Source organism: Vombatus ursinus, unplaced genomic scaffold (assembly GCF_900497805.2).
Source record: "Vombatus ursinus unplaced genomic scaffold, bare-nosed wombat genome assembly UNPS02014864.1, whole genome shotgun sequence".
NCBI lineage: Eukaryota > Metazoa > Chordata > Mammalia > Diprotodontia > Vombatidae > Vombatus > Vombatus ursinus.
Genome location: NW_020954642.1, coordinates 14,687,289 through 14,710,920, shown reverse-complemented (window position 1 = coordinate 14,710,920; position 23,632 = coordinate 14,687,289). Strand labels below are relative to the sequence as shown.

General features: G+C 40.5%; 1 protein-coding gene across 1 annotated transcript in view; it reads left to right on the top strand.

Annotated features, from left to right (window-relative positions):
• Nucleotides 1-9,517: 9,517 nt before the first annotated feature.
• Nucleotides 9,518-23,632, top strand: part of LOC114027949 (cadherin-11) — a 210,847-nt gene continuing 196,732 nt past the window's right edge. Inside the window, exon 1 of the mRNA XM_027842096.1 lies at nucleotides 9,518-9,642. The gene's annotated coding sequence lies outside the window, so the exon portion shown is untranslated. The remainder of the gene's footprint in view (nucleotides 9,643-23,632) is intronic.

The window sequence follows — 23,632 nt, the reverse complement described above, 5'->3', positions numbered from 1 at the left end:
CCTGTTTATAATTTCTCTGCATCTGTTTCTCTCTGTCTTTGTCTCTCTCTGTCTCTGTCTCTCTGTCTCTTTCTCTTTCTCTTTCTCCCTCCTCCCAGCATTTTGCTTCTGATCATTGCCTCCTTCAATCTCCCCTCCCTTCTATCAGTCACCCTTTTCTTTCCCCTCTTCCCTCTTACTTCTCTATAATGTAAGACAGATTTCTACATGCAGCTGAGTGTGTATGTTATTCCCTCTTTGATCCGAATACTGTAAGAATAAGGTTCAAGCAACGCTCATCCTCTTCCCTTCTGTACCTCCACTGTAATAAATTTTTTACACCTCTTCATGTGAGATAATTTACCTCATTCTACCTTCCCTTCCCTCTCTTCCTAGTGCAATTTTCTTCCCCATCTTTTATTTTTTTATATCATCTCATTAAAGTGAACTTATACTCATACCCTCAGTCTATGTATACTTCTTTGAACTGCCCAAATAGTGATAGTTCTTAAGAGTTAAAAGTATTATCTTCCTGTAGGGGAATGCAAACATTTTAACCTTATTGAATAATTTATGTTTTCTCTTTCCTGTTTACCTTTAGATGTTTCTCTTGAGTCTTGTATTTGAAAGTTAAATTTTCTGTTAGCTCTGGTCTTTTCATTAGGAATGTTTGAAATTCCTCTATTCCATTGAATGTTCATTTTGCCCCTGAAGAAATATGGTCAGTTTTGCTGGGTAATTGATTCTTGGTTGTAATCCAAGCTTCTTTGACTTTTGGAATATTGTGTTCCGAGCTCAGCTATCTTTTATGTGAAAGCTGCTAGATCCTGTATAATCCTGACTCTGAGATAACTGAATTGTTTTTTTCTGTCTGCTTGCAGTATTTTTTTTCCCTGACCTGAGACTTCTGGAATTTGGCTATGAAATTCCTGAGAGTTTTCATTTTGAGATGTCTTCAGAAGGTGATTGGTATATTCTTTCACTTACTATTTTATCCTCTGGTTCTGGGATATCAGGGCAGTTTTCCTTGATAATTTCATCAAAAGATATTGTCCAGGTTCTTTTTGTTTTTTGGTTTTTTTGTTTGTTTTTATTTTTGTTTGTTTTTGTTTTTAATCATGACTTTCTGCTAGTCCAATAATTCTTAAATCATTTTCCCCGTATCTATTTCCCAGGTCAGTTGTTTTTGTTTTGTTTTGTTTTTTTCCAATGAGATATTTCACATTTTCTTCTATTTCTTTTTTTTCATTCTTTTTATTTTGTTTTGATCAATTCTTGATGTCTCGTGGAGTTATTAGCTTCCACTTGCCCAATTCTGATTTTTAAGAAATTATTTTCATCAGTTAGTTTTTGTACCTCTTTTCCCATTTGGCCAATTCTACTTTTTAAGGAGTTATTTTCTTCAATGGATTTTTGTCCATCTTTCTCCATTTTTTTTTGTGCTTCCTTTACCAAACTGTTGACTCTTTTTTTCATGATTTTCTTACATAACTCTCATTTCTTTCCCAGTTTTCCTTCTACCTCTCTTATTTGATTTTTAAAATCCTTTCTGAGGTTTCCCAGGAGTTCTTCTTGTCTCTGAGACCAGTTTATATTTCTCTTTGAAGCTTCACATGTAGGCATTTTGACATTGTTGTCCTGTTCTGAGTTTGTGTTATGATCTTCCCTGTCCCATAGTAGCTTTCTATGGCCAGGCTTTTTTGTTTGTTTGTTTTTGTTTTTTAATTATTTTCCAGAGTTTTTCATGAGTTTTAAATTTGAGTTCCACTCCTGGGACACAGGGGGGCACTATCCCAAGCTTCCTGAATTGGGAGCCAGGGGCCTGGCCCCTGGCCTGCTGCACTAGAGCCTCTAGGCCTGGCAGCTCACTTGTTGTGCCAGGGCCTCCAGGCCTGATGGCTTGCCTGCTGTGCTGTGGTCACTGGGCCTGCCAGGGCTGGCCATCCACTTGTTGTAGGAGCTGGAGACCTCACAGCTGGCCTATGTAGCTGCTGGTCTTTTGGGCCAGGGCCAGCGGGCCTTTGTTGCTGCTCTGTGCTGGGGCTAGGGGCCTCCAGCTGGCTTGCCTGGATACAACCAGGGCTGAGCTGTGCTTCCCTTGTACCGAAGTGAGACAGACTTTTCCTGATTTCTCTCTAAGTTATCTTGGGCTTGAAAATTGTTTTACCCCATGTTTTTGTTGGTTCTGCCCATCCAGAATTTGTTTTGAGGCATGACTTAAAGTTGTTTGGAGGGGGATTTGGAAGAGCTCAGGCAAGTTCTGGCCTTTTCTCCACCATCTTGGTGCCACCCTAAACTTCCATTTTACAGAGGGAATTCTTATTCAACCACGGTTGAAGCAGACCTCTGGCTTCAAAGATGCCTTCCATTTCTGAGAATCTGTGATTGTGGTTGGAGGGCATTGATGGAGGAGGTGATGGACTCCAAGGAATGAAGGAATGGACTCCAAAGGGACCACCTATCTTCAGGATCCCCAGAGAAGCAGCATTAAAATCATCTGTGTTCCTTGACATTGAAAAGAAAAAGGATAGGGCATTATTAGCCAGTTGCACAGCAGGTCAAAGAAAAGCAAAAGGTTCATTTGGACATCATTGTGTGGGGACTAGATGGGGGAGTGATGGAAGAAGGAGCTATTGAGCAGAGGCAATAGAGAGACATTTAAGGATATCCACATAACAGCTAGGAGCAGAGCAGGGTTAGAGAAAGGTGAGACAAAGTTATGATGAGCACCCAAACTTTTGGCTGCCTTTCTGAATTGAATCTTTGTAAGTTAAGCCGTCAGAATTTTCCATTTAAGCTGTAACCACACAGTAGGCCACAAAAGTGTTCCATGTGGATTTCTAATACAGAGCCTAACATAGTCACAAAAATTCTTATGAAACGTGCACTTTGTGCTGTGCATATGTGTAGGTGTGTTTGAAATGTCACGAACCAGAGTGCCTAACTATAATTCACAGGAATTAATCACTTAGAAAAATGAAAGGGGGGAATTAACTTGCTTTAACTCTTACGAGACATTGCCAGCAAGCCGCCAAAATAGAACTTGCTAAATGGAAGCTAATTTTATCTTTTCCTGATGGACTGGAGTCTTTTGATTATCCTTTTGAACACGCTTTTCTAAACATCTCTACCATTGAGTGTTACCTGAATCATTTACTCTCAGGGTTGGAAGGGACCCACCCGGAGGTCTTCAGTCCCACTGCAATATGAAACACTCATCAATTCTCGAAGATTCTTTACCAAATGAAGACCGTCTTCTGGAGGCCATGTATGTTTTTCTAGTGCCCTCAAGTTGACAAAACACTTTCCTCATAACAACTCCTTGAGATAGGTAGTCTATCATTAACCCGATTTTAGTGATGAATAAATAGAGACAGAGGAAGCTTAGGTAATTGTCTGTGTTCAAGCATAGCTAGCAATTGTCAGAGCTGGGTCTTGAACCTAGTCTTTTTGTCATTCAGTTGTTTTAAGTGTTATTTGACTCTACATGACCCCATTTTGAGATTTTCTTGGCAAAGATATTAGAGTAGTTTGCCATTTCCTTCTCTGGCTCATTTTACAAATGAAGAAACTGAGGTAAACAGAGTTTAGTGACTGCTCAGAGTCACATAGCTAATAAGTATCTGAGGCCAGATTTGAACTCAGGAAGATGAATCTTCCTGACCCCATGCCTGGCACTCTATCTGCTGTGCCACTGCGCTGTCCTGAACCCAGACCTGCTAATTCCAAAACTGGGATTCTTCTACAACGTCTACTTCCTCCAACTTCCCCATCCATTTGTCTGCATCTCTTTACATTAACTCTAAGAGTAATGGCTAGTTCCTTTACATGCTTCATTGTATTTCCAAATGCCACATTCTGGTATGTGATTGTGCAGGAACAACCTGAAAGGAGAAACAGACTCCAAAGGGACCAGCTCTCTGTAGGCTCTCCTGAGAAGAAGCATTGAAATCATGTGCTCCTTTTCATTGAAAAGAAAAGAGAGGGGGCATTATCAGCACAGTAGGTCAAAGAAAAGCAAAGGGTTCCTTTGGATTAGGAAAAGGGATTAGGAGGCAATCTTTTCCACTGAGAATTTCAAAGATAATCCAGTGGTGGCTTGGAATACAGTACTCAAGCTTTTCGTTTTTCCAAGTCCCAGAACGAGTCACTTTGTTGTTGCTGGTAGTGATTGTTGGTCTTTTGGAGTCCAGATCAAGGTTAGAACCATCGACTTCTGAAAGGGCCGTGCTGGTAGCTGGTAGCAAGCTGGATTAGGAGAATCATTGCTCTCTATGACCTCTGTCTTCTTGTCTTAACTATTCTTTCTTCCTCTTATTTCTCATCACCACAGTCCAGGCTAGGTGTTCATTCTTCTGTGACTCTGATCTGCAGACAATAACAATAATAACAATAGTAGCAACAATAGCAATGATAATAATAAAAATACAAATCACTATTATTTATGTTCAACTTTAAGGATTGCAAAATTCTTTACATATCAACTCATTTAATCTTCATAACAATCCTATGAAGTAGTTGCTATTAGTATTCCCATTTTTCATTTGAGGAAACTGAGGCACAGAATGGTTAAATAACTTGCCTGGTGTCACACAGTTATTATCTGAGACTGAATTCAAATTTAGGTAATCCTGATGCCACACTAGACACTCTAGCCACTCTGAAACCTAGTGGTCAAATTCCTACATCCGTGGCATATAGAGGAAGTGACATATGTCTGGTGTCTCTCAGTGATCATCTATGAACAATGTCTTCTGTTCCTGGCTCACATGGAACAGTTTCTTATTTTCTTCTTACAACGTCAAATGCATTGGTCATGATCTCAGGCAGAAGTCCTTCTACTCTAAGTGAGTTCTGTTGAAAAAGTTATCGTCCATGAACTCCACTGTCCTCTCTGCTCCTGGCTGTGAATATACTTAGAAACCAGAAATCATCCTCCATCACTAACTGTAATACAGGCTAGGCCCCCAGCTCTGGCTGGAACTCTTCTCTGGGTACTGCTTTATATAACCTACATTAATTTTACCCCCCACCCCCTTTTATTAGACTTTCTAGGATCTGTTCCACTCAGTCTCACCTCTCAGCACAGGGAGAACTCTGTCTTTAGAATATACATATTACTCATCTTCATCTCTTAGAAGCCATATCTTTTTCCAAAGCATAGTTGAAGCACCAATTCCTCCAAGTGGAACTCTCCTTATTTATAGAATTATAGTACTTGATCATCCATTTAGACTGGTTATGTGGCTTGCCCAGACCCAGTGATATTAAGTGGCAGTCAACCCATGTTGTGTGACAATCTGCATTCCCCTCTTGGCTTTGCTTCCAACTTTTAGGAAATTGAAATCATTCCCCTATGTGGATACCCTGCCCCATCCATCTCTTCTTCTTAGATACCTTTTGTGCACTGACTTTCCCCATCATATGTAAGTTTCTTGAGGACAGCAATCATCTCTTTTTCTTCTATTTCTATCTGCATCTCTTAGCATAGTAACTGACACAATAACCATTTGATGCCACTTCCAAATGAAGGTGTTTTTGAAATGGCATGAATCAGAGCTCCTAACTATAAGTTCTACAAGAACTTAACTATATTTCTAAAAGAACTATGACTGTAAATTCAATGCTCATAACCTTTATAAAGTATACTGTACTTCACTGAAGTATGAGATGTATGCATCATCTGATTGATTTATGCTCTTTAAGGGCTTAACTCAGAGAATAAGGTCAAAACCAAGCTTCTCTACACATCACACTCATTAGTTATTACGCTCCTCATATTCAAAGAACAAAACCTTTCATTATAGATCAATGGGCTTCTTAACTATGGAATATCCCCTCTGCCTTTGTGTATGATCAATTAAATTGAAAATGCCTTCTGATTTTCCTTATGTCTAAGGGAAAGGACTAGAAAAACAAAACTCTTAACATAAAAGTAAAAACAATTGACCTCAGTTCATCAGAAAGAAAATTGACATTTTCATGTCTATTTTGTAACTTCCATTTAAAAGGATAAGTTGTGATTTAAAAGAGGTCCAAGGTGGAGAGAAATTTCCCAGAACTTTCCCCATTCCCCATTCCCCACTCCCCTACATCTTGATTTAACTGAGCTACTTCCAGCAAACAAAATCAATGTGCTAAGGGGGGTTTGCTATATGTAGAGAAGAATTTGCCTTATGGTGATGTGTTTGCCCATCTTAAGAACTTTCAGTGACTTCCTTTTGTTTATTAGACAAATGCAAACACTTTAGCCTCACAGGGTAGCGGTGGGCATGGTAGTCCACAATTCATCTCCAACTCATTATTTAATGAGTGCTAGGTTGGGATGTGCAGAGGATGGGGGTGTTGGTGTTTTTTCCCTCTGCCACCTATGGCAGCCCTGTTGTTGGGCGTGTCTCTCCACATCCCTTGGCCTCAGATTCCTCAACTTTAAAATGAATTGGTTTCACCAGTTCGACCTTTAGGTTTCTTCCAGTTCTAAATCTTATGAATTATTTTTATAGCTTTATTTCATAATATTCTCCAGAGGCAATGTGTCTAGCTGAAAAGAACAATGCATTGATAGCCTGAGAACTTCCATTCAAATGCTAGCTCTGCTGGTATCCTTGGGTAAGTCACAACTCCTCTGGGCCTCAGTTTCCTCATTTGTAAAATGAGGAGGTTGGACTACGTGACCTCCAAGGTCCCCTTCAGTTCTAGAGCTATCATTCCTCCCCTGTAATTGCTACAAACCATCTTCCATCCTCTGTGACTTGAAAATACTATCTCCTTTGAAATCTTTCCTTTCAGGCCCAACTTAGGAATGAGCTCCTCCATATAGCATTCCCTGATGCCTCTAGCCTTCTTTGATCCTTTACTCTCCTCAAATTTTCTGGATCTTTCCCTTACAACTACTGAACCTTACCTCCCATCATTTATCCAACAAACAACTCCTGTTCCAAGACTGATCCAGACTATAAGCTGCTTGAGGGCAGGGACTATGTATCTCCCCTGCCCCTCCTCCATCTGTATCCTCAGAGGCCAGCCTAGGGCCTTGCACAGCAGAATGGCTCAGGAAATGTTTGATGAGTTGTGACTACCTAAGAGAGTGGATTTGGGGCTTTGTGGTCAATGCCTGTGAATGCTAGCAAAGACTCCTGTGACAGCTGCAGAAGAGAAAGCAGCCCTGCTTTCCCTGGGGCTTGGCATGTTTAAAGTCCATACGGCCCACTAAGTAAATAAACGCTTCGTCTTTTGGGCAGAGCAGAGAGAGATCTGGCCCCTGGTGCCCGGCTGGGCAACGTGTAGAAGCCGCTGCCCTGCAGGACCCCAAACCTGGTGCATCTCCGGTAAATGTCTAGATCCTCCTCGAGAGTCAGAAGGGAGGGAGGAAGAGAAAAGAGGGAGTTTCTGAGCCAGTAAACCCTAGGCTGGGGTTCCCTTTCCAATCCCCGGGACAGACTGAACTCCCCTCACCAGCTGCCAGGCTTCAGCTAGGAGGGGCATGGGAGGTGGGAGGAGGGTCGGATGAGGGATGGGTTTCTCCGCTGCCTCCAAACTGTCACTTTTCATTTTACCCAGGAAAAGTCGATGGACCACAGTCCAAGCTAGCCAAACGTAAAATCTTACATTGGAGCGCATGGATCTTTAATTGAGGGAGGGGGACCGGGGAATGGGAAGCGGGCAGTTTTTTCCTCCCATTATTTCTCAGTTTCCAAACAAGAGAATCGTTCCAAGTGTTTGGGAGATACCGGCAGCTCTGGGTGCCTGGGTGAGCTAGACAGGGCCCTGGGGGGTGGGTGAGGGATCCTGGTTTCAAACCCCATTCCCAGTCACATCAGTCTCTAAGCATGGACTGCTCAGTTTCATTTGCTGATGCTCTGTAGACCTAGAGTGGTGCCCACTACCATCAAACCCCTGCTTGCCCCCCTCCCCATCCTCTGAGCCTCTCTCCTTATCTTCCTTCACCTGCCTCCCTTCATAGAGCTCTCTCAAAATCTTTATTTTTCTTCCTTCTTCTCTACTCCTTCTCACCTCCTCCCCCCCTTCCATCTCTTTCTCTTCCATTCTTTCCCTCTGTTTTTCTGTTACTTTTCAATCCTTCTCATCATCCTCTTTCTGTTCCTTCCTCTTCCTCCTTTCCCATCTCCCTCTCTCCTCCTACCTCCTACTCCTCTCATCCCCCCAACCCCGCCTCAATGTGCCATCTTCTCCTCCCCTCCAATAGAATTCTAGGTGGTCGAGATAGGAGAGGATGTCGCCGGCCACCCCCATTCTCAGGGCCAGGTTTTGGTGACAAGAGGAAGCTGGTGGTGCTAGTTAAAGGCCCGCGTTCTGCTCCCTCTCCGGTCGCCCTCTCTTGTCTTTTGGGTCTCTAGGGTGGTGTACAGAAGTCCAGCTCAACTCCCTACTTCCAACCTCCCCACTCAGGCTCCGGCTCAGATCTACTCCAACCCAGAGCCGAGGGCCTCTCTAGGGACTCTCCCCTCTCCTCCCGCCCCCACTCCCCTTTACCTTGTTGCCAAGATCCCCCAGCAGCAGCCCGGGGCTTGCATGATTCCCCACCCTCAACTCTGACCACCCTCAACTCTGACCCTGCAGTAGGGTTTCCCCTAGCTGATCCCGAGGGCCACAGAAGGAGGTTGGCTGAGCCTGGCACGGAGAGATGTACAACATGGCTAAGGACGCCCCGCAGGGACCAAGGACCCAGCCCTCTGTTCCCCGGCCAGGTCCCTGTAGTTCCAGCGCTCGTGCCCCCCGTTGTGCCTGCCGCAGCCTGGTGCTGAGACAGGGTGAGGTGGGGTGTGGGGGGTGGGGAATGGAGCGGCGAGAGACAACAGGTGAAGCGACAACACCCCCGCTTTCGTCCCAAGCACGGTCTGGCACCCGAGTGTGGAGTAGAGGGGCAATGCCTGCTCCCCATCCTCCATCTCCCTCCCAGGTCCCAGAAAGCTGCTTCTCTTAATGCCAACCTCCCCCCCACCCCGTTTCCCCCATGCCTAATGTTATCCTGACCCGGGGGGAGCTAGTAGCCCGCGGTGCCTTTGCTGGAGTGGTTATGGGGTGACCCGAGAGGACAGCGGGAAAGGGGGGAGGTCACGGGGGGCTTCCAGCCCCTCCCCGTCCCTGGCCACTTTCCCGCCGCTGATTGGCTGAGCGTCTCTGGAGCCCAACTTCAGTCATTCAGTTTGATTCCCTAGTCCAGGCAGACCCTGAGCAGAGTGATCCAGGGCGGGAGGGGGGGGGTGGGTGGGGGAACCCAGGGGTTTGCACAGCTGGAAAGCGCTACTGGGTCAGGCCTTGGGGGAAAACGAGCAGCCCTTCTCTTCCCTCCCACCCCTCCCAGAGGCCAAAGGGAAGCCAGTCTCTCTGCCTCTACTCTTGCCGTTACTCCTTTCCTCCACCCCCCCATCCTTTCCTTAGCCTGTCTCACTCTTTCGCTCTCTCTCGCTCTCTCTCTTTCCCTCCCCCCCTCCCCACCCTCCCGCCCTCCCCGCCACCTCCCCCCTGGTTTCTAATTCCTGCCACTAGCTCAGCGGCTCATTCAGCGGCGCCTTCAGCGGAGTGGAGTGTACCAAAGCTGAGATGCAGTTGTGTCTGCCCGCTGTCTAGTTGTGAATGGGACTTGTCTCCTTGCTCTGTTCTGGGGGTGACAGCACTGAGCCAGCCCTGGAGGACCCCAAGGTAAATGGGGAGCTGCAGTCGCAGCCCCCCCTCCTCAGTTTTTATTAATGTATTTGTGTAAGTGGGGGGAAGTGAATGAGGCCAGCTGTCTACTCCCCCCTTTTGGGGTTTGAGGGTGTGTGTGTGTGTGTGTGTGTGTGTGTGTGTGTGTTTCTTTTTGGGGGGGAATAGGAAATCTGCCGCCGCTGCCGTGTTTGGTGTTTAGCCAAAGTGGATAGGCGCTCTAATGGCCAAAAAAGGGGGGGGGGTAGGTTGAGAAAAGCAGCTAGCGGATTTTCTCTCCCGCCTGGCCAGATGCGGGCTCCTCGCAACCACTCTGGTTGGGGGCTCTTGGTGGGGGTTGCCAGATGTGGGCTCTAGTGATGATTCACTCTCACCTTCTCACCACTTCAAAACTGGGGTTCCTTAAGCGGCAGTGGCTCAGAGAGATTTTTGTGGGTAAGTGGATTGTGTGTGTTGGGGGCGGGGGTGCAGCGTGCCCTTCTAGGGACCCAGAGGTTCTAGTGGTCCCGACTCCCTGCTCAGAGAAAATACAAACCGATCTAAGGGGCTGGGGAAGAGGGGAGCTTTTGTCTGAAGGGACTATTCGGGGCTCCGCAGGTCGGAACCTCTAAGGGTTTTTCCTGGAACGTTGCTGGTACACATCTGGAAACAAGTCTCCCTTCCCGCCACCACTTCCCCCCACCCCCGAAAAAAAAAATACACTCCTAAGGAGAAATCTTTCTCCGGAGGTTCGTGAAATGCGAGCTGCTTTAATTTTCCAAAAACAGGGCTGAAAATCTCGCAGCTCCCCCATTTCTCCCTCACGCCCCTTTTCCCCCAATCAGCTCTACCCAGAGAGGGTTACAATCCCCTTCCTGATTATGGAAAACGGGATGGGAATGGAAGATCTGGGCAATGGGAGGGCAGCTCCTGCAGGAGACGGGGATGGGAGGGGGAGGGGAAAGGGAGGGGGAAGGAGGACATTCTCAGGCACTTTAATTGTTCCGTTATGTGTCAAGATATTGCAGCAGTACAGCCAGGGTGCAGGGTGGCAGGAATCCTTATTTTGTTTCCCTTGGGTCCCTTCCCGCCCCTCGATCCTATCGGCTTGTGGAGGGGACCCGCAGGAGACAGTCATCGGCTCTCTCTGGGCATTCACACCATTAACTTTTAGACCAGAGCCATCTCTCCCCGCACGGTTCTTCAGGAGCAGAAAGGGCAGCCCAGCATTCACATACAACGGCTTTCCCTTGGCCACATTTGCCCATTTAGTGCTTAAACCTCTACAATATGAAGTTGGCGAAGACGGAGCTAGGATGAGCCAGTTGGCATCTATGAAACAAACTCCTCATTCTAAGTGCCCTCTGTTCCTTAGAAAAACAAAACAAAACAAAACATTGTTGTGACTATGCAAAACATTTACCTACCCAGAGAAGATCATTTATATTGACAAAAGTGTCCGCCAGAAAGTGGGCATAACGATGATGATGATAATAATAACAAAACAGCAACAGTAACAATACCTCGCATTTCTACAGTGCTTTTAGGTTTACCAAGTGCCTTCCTCCCAAAGTCAGTGAGCTAAGTAGTGCAAGTATTAACGTTCCCATTTCACAGAGGAAGAAATTGCTGAGAGGTGAGGCATTCTCGGTGATCTCACACCCACTGCCAGGATCTTCTTTTATTCAGCAAGTCCGGTTTTAGTAATCAGGGTTCCTTTTTCTCCTTTACTCCTTTCCGTGAAACATTCCTGAGTGCTGGAAGACCATGGGGTGGGCGAGTAGGGGGAAGCAAGGAGTTTCTCCCTGCTGATTTGCGCTGATGATGCAATAGGAATTTCACGGACCATTACGCTGCTATTAAGAAATCCCGGCTTTTAATTATTTAATAATGAAATTGTTGAATGGAGACAAGCCATAGCTAATGGAGGAGCAATTGTTCATGAACCCTTATGGAGGAGAGAGATTTTGACCAGAGGAAGAACCCCGATTCCAAACCTCCTCCCCCCAAAAAGAGAAATCTTGCACGGAAGACTAAAATCTTTTCTCCTTCCATTTCTTCTGTAAGTCTTATTAGTGTTTACTAGTTTTCTTTTTTAAATTTTGTGTTTAATTATAAAGATCCTGTGATGATTAATCCGAAGTAAGGGTAGATCCATTCCTTTAATATTGTGGTTGCCAACCCCCCTCAGTGATGGTGAGAGTCCCTGGCTTTCTAGGGGAATGGAAATGCAGATGTGTGATTGTGAGCCACAATTCCACAGCACCGCATCAGCACATTTTAGAATGTTAGACCACAAGCCATTATAAAGAAAAAAAAATACAATATTCCAAGGAGGGGTAAGGGAAAGGCTCTGACCTTCATTCTAGGAACCCAGGAACCATTTTCCAGAACATTTGAGAGTCTAAACACTAAGAAAATAGAAGTTGTCAACGTACTTATAAGTGTATGCAGGGAGCTGCCCAGAGAACAAAGGGAGAAAAGTTACAAAACAAAGACATAGAGTTGTCATCAAGTGGAATTCTCCAGGACAATGATTTACCCAAGCACAGCAGGGATGATTTCTGATCTGACGCTGAAGAGCTCCGATTTTTTTGCCCTGGAATATTGACCTTGTATTTAAAAGTGAAATGGAGCATAACACAAAGGAATGTGGTTAGAATACACACTATGAGCCACATTTGGAGCCATTTAAACTTTGCTCCAGTATGAATTATCAGGATCTTGTGCTTTTAAAGCACAAAGATGAATGTATTTATTTATGAGATAACCCTGCAGCCTGATATATGTGTATATATATATATATGTATATGCAAAAATATGTATTTGCATGTATCCATTCATTTTATTTGTGGATAGTGGTCATTTGTAGAACTGCATTTTAAAAGTGAAAGATTTTGGGACTGGGGAAAAAATGGAGAGAAAGGTTGAAAGAAATAAAGGATTATTTCCTTGGAACTCAAAATGGAGATAGTTGAATCAACAAGATTCTTATTGCTTTAGTGATAGAACAGATGTTTTCAGATTCAATTGAAGTAGCCAAATATCTTGATTGTATTTGATAAGTTGAATTATATTCAGCCTTCTTATCAGAACTTCAGATATATCTCTATTTTTGAAAACTAAATTCTATTGTAAATTCAGATTTTATAAAATGAGACGATAAAAAAAATCTGCAACTCTCTCTTCTATCTTTTTGTTAATGTTGTTGTTGTTTCTTTAAGGAGGGTACATGCTCCAGTTATTTTGAGGAATGCAAAACAATTTCATACCCTTCAAATAACAAATGTCTTTACCTTCATAACATTGCTCAGATACTGGGGCCAATTACATCACTATCTTGCAAAGACCCCCATTTCAGGATCGCTGACATAACCAACAGAGATTTTGGCATCTATATTCTGTTTTCCACAACACCTAAGCAGCGTTAACAAGACATACTTTTGTGCAAACTCTTCTTAGCTTCAGAAACTCAGACAGTGATAGTGCTTTCGAGAGACCATAGAGATCATATAGGCCAGCTCCCTCATTTTACAGATAAGCAAATTGTGCCTTGGTTTTGAATTCATATGACCTGGAAAGTTGAGGATTCACATGTAATTCCAATGTTCCTCTCTGTTATAAAGTATCTTCTATCTACCTGGAAACAAATCAGTTTTATCATGTTTGGGTTAAGCAGATGATTCAAAAGTTTTTGGTTTGTTTCATTAACTAAATTTTATTTTACATTTCTTCTTTCTCCTTGACACATTTTCTCAGAGGCCCAGTATTTCTTTATATAAATCCTACATGGGGATTGATGTTACTTAACAAAGCTTTGTGTCTAACTTGTCAACTTTTCTGAGTTCCTTTATGATGCAAAAAATGTTTTCCTGGTAAATCCAAGAGGTATATATAAATGGATTGGTTGGATCAGTTATTTAAGGAATCAAACAGCCTTATAATTTTTGTCTTTTTCCTCTCTGATGAAATTGCCTTTTGTGTTATGAAGATCAACTTTGGGGAAAAGAAATGATTCAAAGTTAATAATGAATTATTTTTAGAGGATATTTTCCAAGATAAAATTTTAATCTTTGAAATTTTAATGAATTAGGGTGAGGTAAAGACAAGAATAAATTTTGTGAATATATTTATTAATTTATTTTCAACCTACAGGTCTTTTATTATTTTTTTTAAATTAAACTAAAGATAGTTGAGAAAATGAACTTGAAAGATGGGACATTCCCTAAATGTCCCTGTTCTAGGTATTGCCAAAATCTGTTGTTTGAAAGAATAGGGAGCACCAGATGCTTGAGAGATATAATTGGACAGCTTTCTACTATGATTTTGACATGGTATCAAGCACATTGCACCTACTCAGATTCTGTATTCCTTTAGGGAAGATCACATTTCTGAACACTAGAGGGCAGTAAAGCTCTTCTCTAACTTGCTGCCCGTGGCCCATCTGCTTTCCAGGGCACCATGAACAGACGTTTTGTTACCACCAGTCTGGCTGGCCCTCTCAGGAGAGACAGAATTCAATCTAGCTGTGGTTCAGGCTAATGCTCAGGCAGTTTGTCAGGATTAACATCTTTCTAGTCTGTGGATCCCTTTACCTTCAACATCCGATTACCACCTTGGAGTTCACCAGAAAGTTTGGGAATCATGTAACTTTAGATTGGTTGAGGAGAGGCACAGCTGGAGTCTAGGTATAAAATAAATACTGGTGGTTTTCCCTGAAGCCTTGATTTGGGAGAGATTTTCCAGCACGTTTTCATATAAAAACAGCATAATTTCAGACTCAGGAGGAAGGGACTAGCTAAATAAAAGAAATACAGTTGGAAATATAAGGGAGACTGTTGTCAGGCTAATCATCTTATTTTCTAATCCTCTTATTGGCCATTGTTTCAAGAGATTTTGAAGAATAATTTAATTTTCAAAGAGAACAGTTGTTAGATCCTTGGTAAATACTTGGGGAATATGGAATTTGATTGTAATAGTAAATAACTATTGGTTTCACACCATTCCTGATATTGCTATACAATAAAACAATTTAGCAAAAGCTCACATCTTAAATGAGGCACATCTTCATATGCTGAATTTGCTGGGATCATTTGTTTCTCCTGTGGTGTTAGAGACATAGCTATTTATAATTAAATCATACATTTCTGGATGTAGAAATTTAGGTTTTTTTTTTGATTGGTTAGTTTCAAAGAAGTTCTGAATGAGTAGGAAACATACCTATTAAAGCTAAGTCATAAATATAGGAAAAGCTCTATTTTGACCCATTTTCTTAAGTAGATATTTATTTATGTGTATGTTTATTTATGTGTTTTGTGCTGAGCAAAATTATCTCCCCAGGGATTGGCACAGGAGTTCATTTGAGTTCTTAGCTGTGTTGGAATAGATAGTGAGTTGATGTAGTAGAAATCAATGTAAATGGATTATGGGAGTGAGTATTAAGTAACTGAGTAGGAAATAAGATAGAGTGATTTGTAAGCTGACTGCTCCTTCACTGTGAAGTTTATTTAACTTAAAAGTACAAACTTATTTTCATCCCTTTACAGTGAAAGGACTTGTGAGTGATGTCAGTTTGATAGTTCTTGAACAAACTTTCAGATTCACTTAATTAGTCATCACAGGTCTGGTTTCACAGCTTGCCTTCTTGCTTTAATATTTCCCCGACTAGATGTTTGTTACTGTCTATTCCAACTCTAATATTTTGTGATTATGCCTCGATGATTCCATGAAAGAAAGACTGTGTGCATGTAGCTGAGATTCTTTGGGCTGGGCTTATCTGGCCCTTATAAGAGCAAGAAGGCATTCACTGAGTTAATAAAAGATATCAAATGCTAACACTATTATATTTTCCTCTGATGGGTTCCCAAAAATTTGAGAGCCAACTTATTTCCTACTGTGCTTTGTACATAGTAAGCAATTAATAAATGCTTCTTGATTCATGTATTACACATTTAGCATTCCACTTCAACAAATATAACTTTGCAGAGCCCCCTCTCCCCCCCAAAAAAAGTCTCTAGAATAACATAATGTAGCTGGTCTGTATGCTAGGAATGCCCATCTCATTTCTGTTTATGGAAATTTTAGGCTGTCCCCTTTTTGTGAACTCTTCTATAGTCTTCCCCATTCTTAATTTCCATCATGACTGTGATTTTTTTCTGTCTTCTGATCCCTCAACATTCCCCAGTCCTCCCTCATGTCCTTGTCTTACTCCACACTCAAATTATAGATATGTGTATATGTGTCTTTTGTATTACCAGATTACTTGATTGTAAACTTCTTGGGGCCAGGGACTCTGCCTTATTTCTCTTTGTCTCTCTGCCAGCACTGAACACAGGGTTCCATAAAGAGTAGATATTCATATAACAGTTTTAAACAAATGTATTACACACATTCATTCTCTCCATCACAATAAATATTTCTGAATTAAATACTGCATCATCTCTTCCTAATTTCCTCAGCTCCTCTCTTTTAAAATCAGACTCTCAAAAATTAGTCTACTGTACTTAGTGTTGTTCGAATTAAATTGCCCCCAGAACGTGCTATTTCCTCAGCACACTATAAAATACCTTGAAGACTGTTTTGATCTGATGTTTTGTTTCAACTGTTATTCATTGTTAAAAGTAGCAAAAAATGTTTTAAAGTATCCTTTCTATCTATAACTGTAGGGATTGGGGAACAGACATCTCTGACTTTGGCCCTTGAAATAGTGATTTATTTTCCGTTTGTGTTATAAGGATCTCAAATATGGCCATGCCAACAACAGAAAAAGATAATATTTTATCTTAGCTCATGTCACAGAAGTTGGATTTTATCTTCCTTTTGAAATACTTAAAGGAATTACAATGTGAGGAAGAAAACATGTATGTTGATGATTATGTGTGTGTGTGTATATATATGTATATATGTGTGTATATATATATATATATATATATATATATATATATATATTTGATGCTATTGGTCATACATAAAAAAGCACAGTTTTTTTTTTCCTGCAGATAAATGAGATTCCCTTACCTTTCCCTTTTCCTTTTCCTTTTCCTTTCTCTTCCCTTTTTTCTTTTTTTTTCTCCCAGAAGTACTTCAAGATTTTGGAGGTGTGCTACAGATTTCCCTCAGTGATTTCACTGGAAATTGAGTAGGAAATGGGCAGGACCTTAAAAAGCCCCCTTATTTTACAAAAGATGAAGTTCAGTCATAGGGAATTGAAGTAACTTGCTCATATTTCTCCAGGCAGGGCTAGGATTCAAAGTCAGGTCTCCTCGGTCTAAATCCAAAGCCCTTTCCAGAATACCCTTCTAATATTTGGGTCCTTGAGCCAGTCATTGAGTTAGTATATCACTGACAACTCTATCTATGAATGAGATGCTAAGCATTTCCCAGTACCTCTATAAAATGATTCTCTAGATTAGCCATTAACTAGAGTATTCTTAGGTAAGGTTTTTAACTTCTCTAGGCCTCAGTTTCCTCTTACATAAAGTGAGTGAGTTAGTTTGGTTGATCTGTAAAGTCCATTTCAGCTCTAATAGTCTATCATATTAACTGATGCTTCCTAATAGTAATCAGATTTAGTCCAGCACTGTTTAGATTGAGTCCATTATAAACAACAACAACAACAACAACAACAACAACAGAAACACTTTTCTCTCTGTTTATTTACACCTTTATATTTGAATTATCCCATAAACTAAAGTGATCTATTCTTTCTGAATGTAAAATATTCAAGAGTCAGTCTTGGTTTTAGAGAGAATTATTGCCTTTGAAAAATGATTCTTTCTTTCATTTCCATTTTTCACATATCCATTTCACTTTGAGATTGAGTAGGAGTATTATCCAATAGAAATTCAATTTGGGAAAATTTTACCCCAACACTTAATAGTATTTGATGTTGAGACACTTATCCAAAGTTAAAAAAATAAAAAAATAAATTTTTGCATCACTACTAGGTGGCACAGTAGATAGAGTTGTCAGGCCTGAAATCAGGAAGACTCATCTTCCTGAATTCAATTCTGGCCTCACACACTTACTAGCTGGGTGACCCTGAGCAAGTCACTTAACACTGATTGACTCAATTTCCTCATTTGTCAATTGAGCTAGAGAAGGAAATGGCAAACCATTCAAGTATCTTTGCCAAGACAACCTCAAATGGGGTCACAGATAGTTGAATATGACTGATATGACTAAACAACAACAATAAATTTCATGAGATAATTGGTCTCTTGATAAAATCATCTTGATTTCAAGTAAATTCTCATTTGTTTTCAGGTTGACCTTAGCTTGATTTTACATAAAAGAAATTTGAAAATTGGCAATTTTAGGTTGTAAGACAACCATGAGTATGCAGGGTTTAATCACAATTGCTTTTCTTTTTTAAAGATTATTCATTAATAGACTTATAAGTGATTTTATGTAAATAAATTCATTTTTTTCCTACAAAATAGTCATTGACATTTGTATGAAACTTGAATGGTCCAATAAGGCTGAATGAGAGTATGGCCTGGTTTCTCATCTTAGACCTCTGCCACAGTGACCGTTCTGTTCCACATAAGATGGTTTCATATGCCATAGTCCAAATATTCTGACAACAGCTCAGTTCCATGAACTCTAGGTGGTAAACCAGATTGCTGAACTGTGTTGGTTGAAAAGCATTGTGCAAGCAGGTAGCATGAAACAGGGTGGTGTGGTGGAAAGAACACTGGATTATGAGGCAAAAGAATTGAGTTGCAGTCCTAGCTCTCTGGGTAACCTTTGTGGAAGTCATTTAACCTATGTATACCTCAATTCCCTCATTTATAAAATGAAGATAATAATTGTCCTAAATACCTCCTAAGATTGTTATGGAGATCAAATGAGATGTTTGTTAAAAAAGATTATAAGTATTCATTGATTTTAACTCTTAATAATGTAAGCTCATCTGCTCTGCATATTCTGATGTAGCTAGAAACAAATCTCTAAGACTATAAGTTGGAGATGGGCTGTCTATCTGCATAGGTAAAAGGTAGTTTCCTAATGGGAAGCTCCTTTCCCTAAAAGCAGCTGAGTGACCCAATGAATAGAGTGCTAGGCCTGTGGTCAGAAATATCTGAATTAAAATTTGAACTCAAATGCTTATTAGCTTATTAGTGGGATGATGAACATGTCATGTAAGCTCTACCTACCTCAGTTTCCTCAAATGTAAAATAGAGAAAATAATAAGACCAACCTATTATTGGGATTTTGTGAAAATGATATGAGACAATATCTGTAAAACTCTTAGCATAGTGTCTGGCACATAGGAGGTAATTAAAATTTTTGTTTCCTTTCTTCTTTCTGTACACTGAAAAAATCATAGGTCTGGGTTAAAAAAAAGGTTTATAAGCAAGGCTATGAATCAGCTAATGGGGCAGTGTGGTTCAATGGATGGCAAGCTGGCTTCAGAGTCAAGACTATATAAATTCAGCCTTATCTCTGATACATAGTTGTTATGTGATCCTGGGCAAATCACTTAACTTCTCAGGGCTCCACTCAGTTCTCTAGATTTAGAAGTTGTAGAGAAGATGCTAGTCTGCTTTAGTGGAGGGACTTTCCTCACCTGGGAGCTCCCTACAATTGAGAAATCAAGTGTCCCAAGCAAAAACAAACAAAAATGAGAAGATATAGTCAAAATGGTATATTATGAAGATAATTTTGACAAATGTACAATGGGTAGGTTGGGAAGGAGAAAGAATGATGACAGGAAGTTCAGTTAAGAAGGTATTGGAGTAGCCCTGGTGAGAGATAACTAAGGTCTGGCCATGAGTGGTATCAGTGCCAGGGAGGAGAAAGGGATAGATATGAGATATTGTAAAGGTGGAGTTAAGTTGCCTTGGAAATTTGTTAGATATTAGGGATGAGGGCAAGGAAAGTCTAAGATAATTTTGAGCTATAAGAGTGGCAGACGTTTGGTGGAGATGATGAGTAAAGTTCAAGATATGCTATGTCTAATGTAAAAATGCTCCTTTATATAGAATTCCAGTCTATATCTGTTTGAACGTTTCCTATTGGTTTTGGGTATACTTATGGGAATATGGCAAAATTTAACTCAGTTCAGCAAAACTTATTTATTAAGGCAGTAGAGTAGGAGCTGAGGACAGAAAATAAATCTTTCCTCTTCCCCTCAAAGAGGGTCTTTCAATTATTGGATATCAACCAGTATTTATTAAGCACTTGTGTCGTACTTTTCAATTATTGAATATCACCCAGGGTTTAAGTAAGCACCTATTATGTGTGAAGTACAAAGGATACAAAGAAAGACAAAAGGAGGGCCAACCCTCAAGAATCTTTCAATTTAATAACTTCTATTGGAAGAAAGTATTCTACCCCTCTGTTCCCCTTACCACTACACTTTCCTTTCTCCAAGTTAAATGTCGTCAGTAGCTTAAATTGGTCTTCGTGTGTAATGGTCTCCAGGCTAGCTCTACTCAACCATCCTGTATCTGGAATGCCTTTCTCTGGACCTGCTCCATTTTGTCCATGTAATACCTAGACCTGACACAATCATTCTTCTGTGGTCTGACAAGAGCAGAGAAGCGGTAGGACTTTTATGGGACACAATGTGACATAGCATCATCGAGCTAGATCTGGAAGTTGGTAGAAGTCTAGGTTAGAAGTTAGAAAGCATCTAGTCCAATACAAATGACAAAACTCTGGCCCAGGAAAAATAAATGATTTACCTAAGGTCACACAGTAAGTGGCAGATCTGGCATTCAAACCCAGGTCCTGTTCTTTTCATTACGTCATGCTGTTTATAGAACCTAAGAAGTATTACATCTTTAGATTACATCACCCTGTTGCTTCTCATTTTAGCTCATGAACCATTAAAACTATTTTTCCCCCACACTTATTACTATCCAGACAAATCTCCAGCCTGTGGTTATGCAGTTTTCCCCCATTAAGCTAAATGCAGGACTTTACATGCATATTTTTGAATTTCATCTTATTTTTGGCCCACTGCTCCAGTTTGTCAAATTGCAATTAACATGTTTCAAAAAGCATCCTGAAATACCTTGACTTTGTCTAGCATTTCAGATAGCCACCACTGGTCAGTGCCTTCATCACACATTTCTCATAGATATCTATAGATAAAGCACTTTAGTATATACATAAAACAGGGGTAGCATAAAGGAAAACTTTTGATTGAGACTTCTACCGGAAAGTTTACTTCTGATTTTAATTTCAACGTCTTTAAAGATAACACTGGCATAATTAAAAATAGAGTGTTTTATTTCAAGAGCCACCCTGTCACCTTTTATTTAATAGGAATATGATAATATTTCCTTACTGAGTGAGTATCAACATAGGAAATACAAAAAATGAAATATTTAAAAAAAGGATATTGTTATATGTTACATTCCAAACACAAAGAAGACATTAGTTATTTTATACTCAGTATCATAGAATTTCAGAGTTGTAAAGAATCTTGGGTGTTAAATGGTCCAGATGCTCTGAGGTGTTAACATGGATGCCTAATGTGGAACAGATTTGAGTCTTCTCACCCTTCTGGACCCACTTCTCTGTATCACCCTACCTCAATAGACCTTTCAATTCACCCAGACATGAACATGGGTTAAAAATGGTTGAAATACTGTGCCTAATTAAGACATCCAAGCATTGATATTAGTACACAGGACCTCCATATTTTCATGTGAAAAAATGACCAGATGTTTTCTAAGGTCTTTTCTGTCTCTAAAGACTCTAATTCTAACAATTCTACATTGCTGTACTATGTGTTCCAAATGTCTTAGTGCAGTTTTAAGCTAAACCTTAAATACAGGGTATGTTTTTGGGATATCCTGTATTATAAGATTCCTTTGGATTCAAAATTCTACAGTTTCTATTCTAACCTCCTATTTTCTGTGGTCTCTTTCAGGCCTGGAATTCTGTATTTAATTTCTCTCCAACTTTAAATAATATGTTCTGTGTTCAAACTTTCTATGTATCATCTTTTCTTCCTCTTCTAGTATTCTAGATTTTATGGTCTCTTCTAGCTGTAACATTCTATATTTTAAAGTCCACTCTTGCTCTAAAATTCCTTGATTTTTCATATTTTACATATATATATATATCTGTGTATGTATGTGTGTATATGTATGTATGTATATATACATCTATGTATGTGTGTATATACATACACACATACATACATATTTTCCATATGTGACTTAGAAAGAGCAGTTAACTAAGAATAAAGAGATCAGTGTTTGATATCTACTTTGATGCTGGGACACTAATTCACTGTGACCCTGGGCAAGTCAATTCTTTGCTCTGGCCCTTAATTACCTTTTCATTAAAATGAGGATATTAGACTCTATAGATCAAGAGTACTTAGCTTGAATTCTATGAACTTATTTTCTTTAACATTTTAATGATTTTTTTCAAAATAATTGGATTCTTTGCAATCCTACTTATTTTATTTTATGCATTTAAAATCATAATTCTGAGAAGGGGTCCATAGGCTTCACCAGATTGCCAAAGGGTGACTCATACACATATAAAGGTTTAGAAACCCTCCTATAGATAAGCAATGAGGTAAAGCTCTGGCATTCTATTGTGGTATCATTCAGAGCCCAGTCACATTTATTTGGAATAGTTTATTAGAGCTGGTGGTTGAATGGACCAGGCAGACACCTTAGTTCATTTTGCTTTTCATTTGTGGAAATCTCTAGCAAAGGATCGATTGGTCATCATACAGTGACAACCCCAAGTTTCCTGTCTGATCTGGGTGTTTTCCCCTTTAAAAATAACATGCTGATGATTTTTGATTTTTATTAATTACTGTTTCACTGTCATAATCATGGTTTAGACTCTCTAAATTCAACCACCCTCAGATGTAAAGGCTGGATCATTCGTCAGTAGGCATTACTGTTCTTTTGCAGGCTGAGAGCCCTGTGCCTTTGAAATGCAAGGCAGCTCACGCAGAATTATGTCAGGCCTCCCACTACCCCACTGGCATGCTGTGCTTTATGAGCCAAAGAATCTCCTGCTTCAGAGTTTACCGAGAAGCATATCCTCTATCCTTTTCTTACCTGGCATGCAATTTCTAGACCATTTTCTCTTATGTGAGAAAATAAAAAAAAAATAAGAAGAAGAAGAATCAGCCTTAGTTAGATTACAGAATTCTGTCTCCTTAACTGAACTCTACCTGGTTCCTCACTGATAAACGATGGAGGGGGGGGAGGTACAATGGATATCATTTGCAACTAAAAATCAGAAGATCTGCATTCTAGTTCTGACTCTGATAGTGACTAGTTGTATGACTTTGGAAAAGTCATTTTACCTTATTTTTCTGATATATAAAATAAGAGAGTTGGATCAAGAAGGTCCCTCCCAGGTCTAAATCTGTATGGTTCTACAACTTAAACAAATCACTTAATTTTCTAAACAATAATAGCTAGTATTCACATAACCTGGGCAGTTAAGTGGCGCCATAGAGCACTGAGTCTGGAGTCAGGAAAACTCAACTTCATGAGTTCAAATCTGGCTTCAGATACTAGCTGTGTGACCCTGGGCAATTCACTTAACCCTGTTTGCCTCAGTTTCTTTATCTGTCAAATGAGCTGGAGAAGGAAATGGCAAATCACTCCAGTATCTTTACCAAGAAAACCCTAAATGAGGTCACAAAGAGCCTGAGATGACTTAACGATTTATATAGCCCCATAAGATTAACAATTTACAATACAGTTGATTCTTACACCAGACCTACGGGGTAAGTGCTATAATTCTCCCTACTTTATAGATTAATAAACTGAGGCCCAAAAGGGTTGAGTGACTTGCCCAGAGTTGCATAGCTAATAAATATTGGAGGCATCTAGGTCTTTTGGACAAGTTCAGCATTTTATCTAATGGCCCCTGTGGCAGCTAGGTTATACAGTGGATAGAGTACTGGGCCTGGGGTAAGGAAGACCTGAGTTCAAATTTAACCTCAGATGCTTAAGTGTCTGTGTAATGTAACCTCTGTTTCCTTCAGTTTCCTCATCTGTAAAATGAGCAT